The following is a 9,665-nucleotide window of genomic DNA, read 5'->3' on the forward strand; positions in this document are numbered from 1 at the left end:
TTTATTGTTCATTTTGATGCCATTGAAAGACTCTTTCTGGGTCTAAGAATCATGTGCCCAAATTTCAATCAGGAATCTTACTCATTTTTCATAGCTGCAGAGCTGTCTTTTAGACCTTCAGATTAAAAATTGGCAAAGATATAACCATACAAGCAGTTTTACAGTTTAATGAGTTTAAGCAAAATCTTTTTATAGCTCAGACTCTCTAATACAATTCAAAATTGCAATTCAAGCTTGAAAAGAGGAAGGAAAAGAAAAACCTGGGAGAAATCTAAAGGGGGAAAAAAGTATGGAAATGACATTCTAACTTTCACTGTTCTGATTTCTTTCATATGATATTCTGTAATTAATGACTGGTGTTCTCTGAGTTCCCCTTGGAGTTTCTCCTTTACTCTATTCCCTACTGGTAACTTTCATAATGATTTGCATCTAATGTCAGAGACAAAATGGTAATATGAATTAGGTCACTTTGTCCTAAATGACTAATTGACCTTTTTTTCCACAACATGGAGCACAGTGCCTAAAATCCTAGCCAGTCTCTAGTCCTATCTTAATCTTAATTCTTTACCTATGCTCAAGAATATTCTTGAATATGAATCAGATAGTCTCTAGTTACTGATTCTCATTAGGCCTATCAGAACTGACCACGAGGTCAAAGTTTATGCTAAAAACATCAACAATTGCCACTGACATATGGGTGCCCCACTTCTCTGGCTTTTCCCCTCTTGGCACAGTGCTTTTCATTGTGTAAGTGGTATATCTTCGTGAGGGATCATTTTACCATTTTCTCTAGTGAACATTTGAAATTTTATAAAATGTGTTCTTAAAAAGTACTGAGTAGTTTATTACTCATCTTTATAATTCACCAGAACCTTTATTCAAACCTGTTTTTGTTTAAAAAAACATTTTCAAATTTGGATAAATTATCAATTCAGGAAAGTTTTGAATAATACGACGACTTATGACTAATTTAGTTATTCATTCCCATCTCTGCCAAACAAACATTTTAGGGGCAAAAGATCATAAGAAAAGAAAACATAATCTCTTTTTCAATGTGAACACCTATTAGAGAACATCCTAATCAGTCTGCCATATTAAATATTCTTAAATTGTAAGACATCTTCCTGCCACTCTGAAACATGTAAAAGAGAGCACACACAAGCAGTAAATTAGTAATTGTTTATATAAAATGTGCCAAACCTCTCTCAGTCTTCTCTTGTTCCCCTTTCCATTCTCCAGTAACCACTATTCCACTGTCTTCTTCTGATCATTTTTTAAAATTTTCACTAGTGAATGAAAACATGCAATTTTTGTCTGCTATAGTTTGGATATCAAATGTCTCCCAAATACCCACATGTTAAAAGTTTGGCTACAAGCCTGTAGCACTATTGGGAGGTGGAAAAACCTTTAGGAACTAGGGCTGGTAGAAGAAAACTAGGTCATTGGGAGCAAGGGATATTGGGACGAAGGACTCTTCCTCTTTGTCTTTTTTTTTGCTTTCTGACCACCATTGAGTAAATAAGATTTCTTTTCTTCATCACATGCTCTAGCAGTGATGTACTGGGCCACTACAGTCCCAAAGCAACAGGGCCAAGTAACCATAGACTGAAACCACAAACCAAAATAAATCTTTTACCTTATTAGTTGCATATCTCTAGTATTTTGTTATAGTGATTGAGACCTAATTGGTTGTTAGGTTGCTGTTGCAATGTACTACCATTTAGGTGTGTTTTATTTCACTTAACATGATGGCCTACAGACCTGTCTACTTTGATGCAATTGAGAGGAGAGAGGCTAAATAAGGGGCTTTAAAGCACAGTAAGAGCAAAGAATAAGATGCAATATTCCATAGCATGGTAGGTTAATTATAGTCTACCCAAAAAAAACAAAAACTAGAACAGTACAAAATTTCATAACACATAGAAATGATCAGTGTTTGATGAGATAAAAATGAGAAATACCCTGATTTGATCATTAAACATTGCATACATAAATCAAGATATCATAACAACATATGTACAAATATTGTGTCAATTAAAAAAATTTGTTTAAACTCAATAATAACCTAAGATAGTGTTTCAATCATACTTTTTACCTTCCTTCTCCATGCTTCTTTTAATCTAAACTTGGTAAATGGAAACAGCTTTAGAAATAGTACAGTCATATTTTACAGAAGTCTTATATTTTATAATTAATAAAGATGATGGAGTCATAATTATCCTTGATAATATTTTTTACTGTAAATCTTCAATTTAATGAAGAATGTAATCTTACCTAATAATGTCTATAAATATACAAAGTAAATATCAGCGTATATTTTATCAAATAAGAGAAAAGGAAAGGAAGGGAAAAGATAGAAGAATGGTAGGATAAAAAGCTAAGAATCTGTAACATTACATGGATTATCCATATTCTTGCTTCACTCAGGGTTACTTTTTGGTCTTCACACACACAAGTAACAAAGCTCCAATCAATCTATCTCCTTGCCTCTCTTCCTCCTTGCTTCCTTTTTTTTCTTAATTATTGTTTTGTAGAAGAAAGAAGGAGCATAATCAGAGAAAATAATCTATGACACAAATTTATTGTGTTATTTTTCCAATTGCTACTTGAACAACAAAATATTTTTGAAAGAATTTTGGGGACTGTGTATGGGTGATCTCCTTTCCTCTCCATTTGTAATGCACAACACAGCAGGGTTATGTACTATCAGCCTATCAGGTCTTGAAATTTTTTATGCCAAATGCTATTTTGTAATTCTCTAAAATATGTTTTATAAACATAAATCAAGTCTATGATAAAACCAGTCTCAATTTACCAAAGGAAGAAAAGACTCATACATTCTGGATATTTATTATTATTTATTTTAATTTATCAACATAAGCACCCTCACTATTTACATGTGAAATGAACATGGTGGTTACAAGTAATAGAGTCTCAATTTACTTACAGGATAAAGAGAAATATAGACTCTTTTTTTGGGAAAGATCTTATGGCGGCACACAAGATCTAAAAAAGTGTTGCAGACTTCAGCACATCAAAACTAGAACCATGATCTAGTCAGCTGCCAAAAGTTACAGACACAAATGTCTCAGCATTGCAATCCTAAAAGAAATAGAGCTTCCTTTTCTAATGTCTGCATAGCCACTCCAGAAAAGCAGACTTTGTTCCTACTTGGGTCTGAAACCTACCTCTAGAGGAATCACTAAAGAATGAGTTCCTCTAACTGTTCAGATCTAGAACACATGCCTTTACCTATGGACATTGTATCTCTTATCAGAAGAAAGGAGAAAAATTATACTCAACAGTCAAAAATATAATAGCTACCTTGTGGCTCCTTGGATATTAATTAGAATGTGAAAGAAAGTTTTTATGCCAAATGCTTTTTTGTAATTCTCTATGTTTTATAAACATAAATCAGTATCTAAATAGTCCAGATATTTGCATTCTCAGAAAAAAATAATTTCCAGCCAAAATTCTATATTCCACTCCAGTACAGGTAGATATCCGTAAGTAAATATTTGGGACTACATTTGAAATTTTAGACCACCCTAACTTAGAGAGGTAAGGTCAAGCTTTTGAGTGTCTCTTGCATTGCAAAATAAGAGAATAAAAGAAGTTTATACCAGTCAGTGTGTGAAAAATTAAAGATGATGAAAATAGTTCTGACCAAAGATTTAATTCAATCTCATTACACTTTCTTAAATCTTCCTTTCTCAATTAAAGAAACTATGTCCAAAAATTGGGTGAAGGCAAAATGAGCTAATCAATAAAGAAAGAAACTTAAAAGCATAAAAATCAATAGTCTAGTTCCTTTCCGAAACCAGAAGCCACAAAACTGAATCTCATCTCATTTTTGTCAATAGTTGTTTAAGAGTAATTTGGAAAACTATACAGGATTGTTACCATAGAAGTGAATAAATGAGCCAAAATCCTGAATAATCAATAGCATCTTTTTTCTTAGATTTATAAATATGTTTTAGATATCTTCTACAAGATCAGAGAATGACTAGATATGCTAATATATATTTAACTGATTATTCACAATCTGGAAAAAAGCAATCAATCTTTGAATTATTGAAATAAAGTCATTTCATGAAAATTCATAAGCTATATATACTTCTTTAAGGCTAAATACGAGTGCATAAAATATTCTGCTTTTTGAATTTAACATGACTTGTTTACACTGCCATTTATTTTATTTCACTTTCAATTCCCATACAAATGCAAACTCTTCACCTTTTCCTGTCTAAACAAAGTGTGCTATTAAAATCTAGGTCATTAGAATATCTAAGTGTATATCTATCACAATCTTATCAGCAAGTTGGCTGATACTCATATTGAAAAACAAGACTAATCATTTTCATACGGTCTAAGAAATAATAACAAATTGTTGAGCAGTTACTATGTGCCAATCTTTTTCAAAGCAATTTAAGGCATAAATGCTTTATAATACAGCATTTATCATAGAAATTAACATATCTTGCCAATAAGAAAACTCTAACAATTAGAAATGACCTGTAATCACCAAAGGCAGAATTGAATCAAGTTCAACTTCAAATCCCACTGTATTATTTACTCTACTAAATTGTTTCCGAATTATAGACTTATACCGATGGGAAAAATTACTTTTCCCGATCATTTATTTCATTCCCAGAGATGATGAGACGTCTTTACACTTTGTAATGTGACTTGCAACAACTCCCTGCAGAAAAAAATAGACTTCCCTCCTCACTGTCAGGCTTATCTTTGTGATTTACCTCCCTCCTGGGACTGTGAATATGTTTGATGTATGTTATGTCCGAACAGAAGCATTAAGAAATACTGCAATTTTCCACCACTTGCTCTTTTCTCTCTGACTTGAGTATTTGGTTAGAAACAAAATATGATTTCCTACTCTTACCTGATTTCCAGAGTAGAAAAAAATGTGCAGCAAATAAACAACTATAGATATTTAATATCAGAGAGAATTAAATATTTGTTGGTGTTAATCTTTCAGATTTGGAGCTCTATGCTGTTGCAAATAGATACTAAATACAAGCAGTACTGTAAATATTGAACAGAATATTATTATTCTAACAGCTATGAAATAAAAGGAGTCATCTTAGAAGATTGTGTTTCCCATTATAGGCAGAATTTAAATTAGAGAAATCTTTTTAAATTAAACTATTCACTATTAGAACTTAACTATGTTGCCTTCGGTGCATCTTGAGATCATGAAGACTAAAGCCACATACTAACGAGAGAGAGCCAATAAATAAATAAATAAATAAAAAGGAAGGATGCTGGATACCTGTGGTGGTATGAAGCCACCATTTAAGGTCAGGTTATAGACCTCCAGCCTCCTTCTAATGTAAGAAAAATAACACTCTACTTGTTGAAGCCATTATGGTCAAGTTTCTATTACTCTCCACCAAAGACAATCTTAACTGTAACAAGATGTTGTTCCACATCCTTAGCAGGACTTGGTGTTGTCTATGGTGTTGTATGGACTTGGTGTTGTCTAACTCTTTTCCCTAGATTTGGGGCATTCTAGTAAGGTGGTGATAGTATCTCCTTATCCTTTAAATTCACATTTCCCTGATAGCAAATGATGTGGAACATAAGTTTCACATGTTTGATAGCCTTCTCTGTATCTCTTTTAATGAGATGTTCCTTAAGGTCTTTAACCCATTCATTAAGTGTAATTTCTTATTGTCGACTTTTAAGAGTTTTTTGTGGATTTTGAATAATAGCTCCTTATCAAACATATCCTTTGCAAATATTTTCTCCCTGCCCGTTTTGTGGTGTCTTCATTTATTTTTTCTTTTATTTTTATTATTTCATTTCATTTATTTTCATTTTCTCATTAGTCTTTCAGAAATTTTTTATTTTAATTAGAATTAATTTGAATATTTGAATATTTCCATTTTCATTTACCCAAAGTCTTGCCAGGCACAGAGGTGCATACCTGTAATTCCAGTTATAAGGAAGGCTGAGGCAGGATGGCAAGTTGGAGGCCAGCCTGAGCAACTTAGCAAGATGCTACTACTTCAAAATGAAAGACAAAAAGGGCTGGGAATATAGCTCAGTGGTAAAGCACCCCTGGGTTCACTTCCCAGTGCCAAAAATAAAATAAAAATTTTTAATGAAAATAAAAATTAGAAAGGCTAGGGATATCACTTAGTGGTAAAATGCCCCTGGGTATCATAAATAAACAAAGAAAGAAACAAACTCAAAGTCATATCTTTTACCATTGCTAATACTTCTTTTTTGCTTTCTCTCTTTTCTACTTTTTCAAACTTGTATTTTTAAAAAGCTTTTGTACTCATTTAGCAATTGATGATTAAAAATCAAATATCAAATTTTGTTTTTATTATGCCTGTTTAGTGATTTCTTCACTTATTTTTTACTTTCTTTTCTCCTAATGAGTCCTAAGTTTCTTCATTTAAAATGTTCATAAAGATTTAACAAGGAAAGCATGTAAAGTATTAGGATGATTGGCCTCCACAATAGTTCCAATGAACATTCCTCCTCATGTCAGTGTCCTGTGTCGTCCTGTCACACATTGAATCAGCACTGTCCCATTCAAGCAAGAGGATGACAGAAGGTCATAAAAGGGAGAATAGATTCAGCCTTGGTGTCTTGGGTCACTCACACTGGGGCAACTAGCTGCTATGTCACGAGGACTCAAGCAGCTTCAGGTGAAGAGGCCACTGAGAGGAACTGAGTTCTCCTGACAAAAGTCAGTAGCAATGACCTTGTTGCTAGTTGACCTACCTTGCAAGTGGGTGTTCCAACTTCAGTCAAAACAAAAGAGGACATCTTTCCTGACTGACATGTAACAGTAACTCCACAAGAGACACTAAGCAAACCTTATACCCCAGCAACTATCAAGTTTCTTTCCTACAGAAACTATGCGATATAATTCCCATTTAAGCCTATTTAAGAAGGTAAGTTTTGGAAAACTTTGATACATAGCACTATATCATTAATCTGGGCTTACAAAATTTTCTCTAGGAAGAATTTTTGCTATGCCTCAATACTTTGGTAGAAACTAAAGTTCATTTTGGTGTTTTTGATATTTTTATTTTCCCTTTTCATTTCCTTCTTTTCTATATATATTATTTGAAGCTTTCTTCATTTTTTTTAATATCTAAGAGGCACTTGATGGTATCTTCTTTGATTCCTTAAATAACTTTATTTCCCTTGAATGCAGAAATAGATTTTCCTTTGTTCAATAATTTCAAAGTTACATTTTCATTTACTAATTTACAAACATAGGTCTTCTAGCTTCTATTTTATTGTTGCGGATACAAAGTTTGATAGTAATCTGATTTCCTCCCCTAGCCAAATTGGCTTTTGCTAACCTCAATTTTCTAGAGACTTGTAAGATTTCTTCTCTTGCTCATTATAGTTCTTGATTTTTACCAGAATATGCCTAGGAGAGTTTTCTTTTTTCCCTTCAGTGCAGTCTATAAATTAAGTAAACCTTTCAAATCTGCAAATTCAGGTCTCTGCAGCTCAAGAAAATTTTCTGGCTTTGTTTATTTATTCTCTTCCTCCTGGTTCTTTTTCTCCTTCAGGATTTATTTGCATTTAATCTCTTGGATCTCTTTTATAAGTCTTTCAGATTTTATTTGTTTTACTTGTCTGTTTTGAGATATCCCTGTATCTGATAACCCAGAAAGTTAATTCTGCTTTTCACCTTGATGGTGGTCTCCTTTAATTCACAGTCTGAATTTTCTAAGTTTGACTAGCATGACTCTATGCTCCAAGAGAATTTATAATATTGCAGCTAGAACTTTGAAGGGCTAGGTTGTTTTTCTTTTTTCTTTAATTCTCTAATAAATCTATATTACTAGGTGTGTATTTTGATTATTCAAACACATTAAATACAAAAAGGCTTTATGCATTTATTTGTATACTCCTCTATTGGCTTCATTTGGATTCAGGTTTAAATTGTGGACAACATAAAGGTGAGAACAGCAAAGCGATAAGCCTACTCTGAGTTCATGAATCAAGAATAAAGTGACCTTGGGCTGGGGATGTACCTTGCGTGCGGCCCGGGTTCCATCCTCAGCACCACATACAAACAAAGATGTTGAGTCCGCCGAAAACTAAAAATAAATATTTAAAAAACTCTCTCTCTCTCTTTAAAAAAAAAAAAAAAAAAAGAATAAAATGACCACCAGTTGCTTGAGGCCCTTGCAGTAATTCCTTCTCCTGACAAGCTTTCCATATGTTGTTCTTTCCTGTAAGAAAACCCAACCTATTTCTTTTTACCCCTGGAATTTTTTGAAAGACTCAGCTTGCTATTTGAGTTTCTTTCTGGCATTAAACACTCTCACTAGAGCATTCCTCACCAATTTCACTAATTCCTCCCAGAAACTCCTTTCCGGAACTTCTCCCTTCCACTAGCTTTCCCAGGCAATTTCCTGTTCCTCATATCATCACTCATATTGTTTCCATAAATTTGAGACTTCAATCCTGTTTATAACCTGAAAGTGGCATTCACAAATGGCACAGGAGAAGCCAATAATATGAATTTGGCTGAGGAGGAGAGGAGAAGCAGTTTCTAAAATATAAGAATGTATCCTAAAGTAACCTGTAAGAAACCTAAATCCAGTTGATTGAATAACATTATAAAGAAAAATTAGGAATTTCTATGGTTATAAGAGGGAAGAAGAATGGATGTTAAAATTAAATCAAAAAAGTTGAAGGATAAGAAAGATCCAAGAGGTTGAGGTGGGAAATAGAGCTCAAAGCTTTAATAAAAATAAATATGAAAACTGAAAGTGTTTATTTTATTTAATAAGTTGTCATTGAATACTTTTGCAGGAGAATTTCTATAAAGTGGTTGAGGTGGGGAAACAGTGGAAATTTTATTGCAATGGATTAAAATACTAACAAGAAAGTGATCGTAGAGATTTTTAAAGTTTTGAACTCAAAATATAAGGACAAAACTTGTAGCCAGAGCAAAGGTTCATACAGTTAAAAGGCCATTGATTGAAGGGAGTTAAGGATCTGGAGAATGTTTTCATGTTTGGATACAAAGTGAGAGAGGACTTGCTCACTTAGGCAGTACATATACTATAATTGGAACAATAAAGAGATTAGCATATCCCCTGTGCAAAGATGACACACAAATTTATGAAGTGTTCCATATTTTAAAAAAAGTGAGAAAGGAAAATGTATGTCAAGAATGATGTTCAGGTTTCCTTAGTTCCTTGGTAGATGATGCTACCAAGCATTCACCAGTAATCGGTGAAAGAGAACACCAGTGTGGAGTGGAAAGAAGACACATTTAATGTTACACTTTCTTGCACAGATCACTAGTTAACTTTCTGATAACCATGTTTCCCCTAACTTGTACAGCCCATTTTTTGTGCTGATAAGCAATTTTCTGGGCTAAAATACAATATTTTCTAATCCCTTTGGCAATTAGGGATAGCCAAGAGATGTCCCATAGATATCCAGAATAAGGGCCTTAGAAAAGGAAAGGAAGGGAGGGGGGCATTGTGCCAACCTGAAAGGAAACATCAGACCTGGGGAACATCCTGTGACTTGCTAATTTTTGTCAGCTTTAATCACAATGATTTCATCTGAGTTAGAATACCTGTTCCTGTTCCTAGAATCTTCAATCACAGAGCCCTTCTTTAATTACCATTGCCCCTACCCCCTAACAA

The 9,665-nt window shown here is 33.4% G+C and overlaps 1 non-coding gene across 1 annotated transcript; it reads left to right on the forward strand.

Moving 5' to 3' along the window:
• Positions 1-9,045: 9,045 nt before the first annotated feature.
• On the forward strand, positions 9,046-9,149 carry LOC143407682 (U6 spliceosomal RNA). The gene has a single exon (XR_013092424.2). It is a non-coding gene; the product is annotated as a U6 spliceosomal RNA (small nuclear RNA).
• Positions 9,150-9,665: the final 516 nt, after the last annotated feature.

This window comes from Callospermophilus lateralis, chromosome 9, assembly GCF_048772815.1.
Source record: "Callospermophilus lateralis isolate mCalLat2 chromosome 9, mCalLat2.hap1, whole genome shotgun sequence".
In the NCBI taxonomy this organism is placed as follows: domain Eukaryota; kingdom Metazoa; phylum Chordata; class Mammalia; order Rodentia; family Sciuridae; genus Callospermophilus; species Callospermophilus lateralis.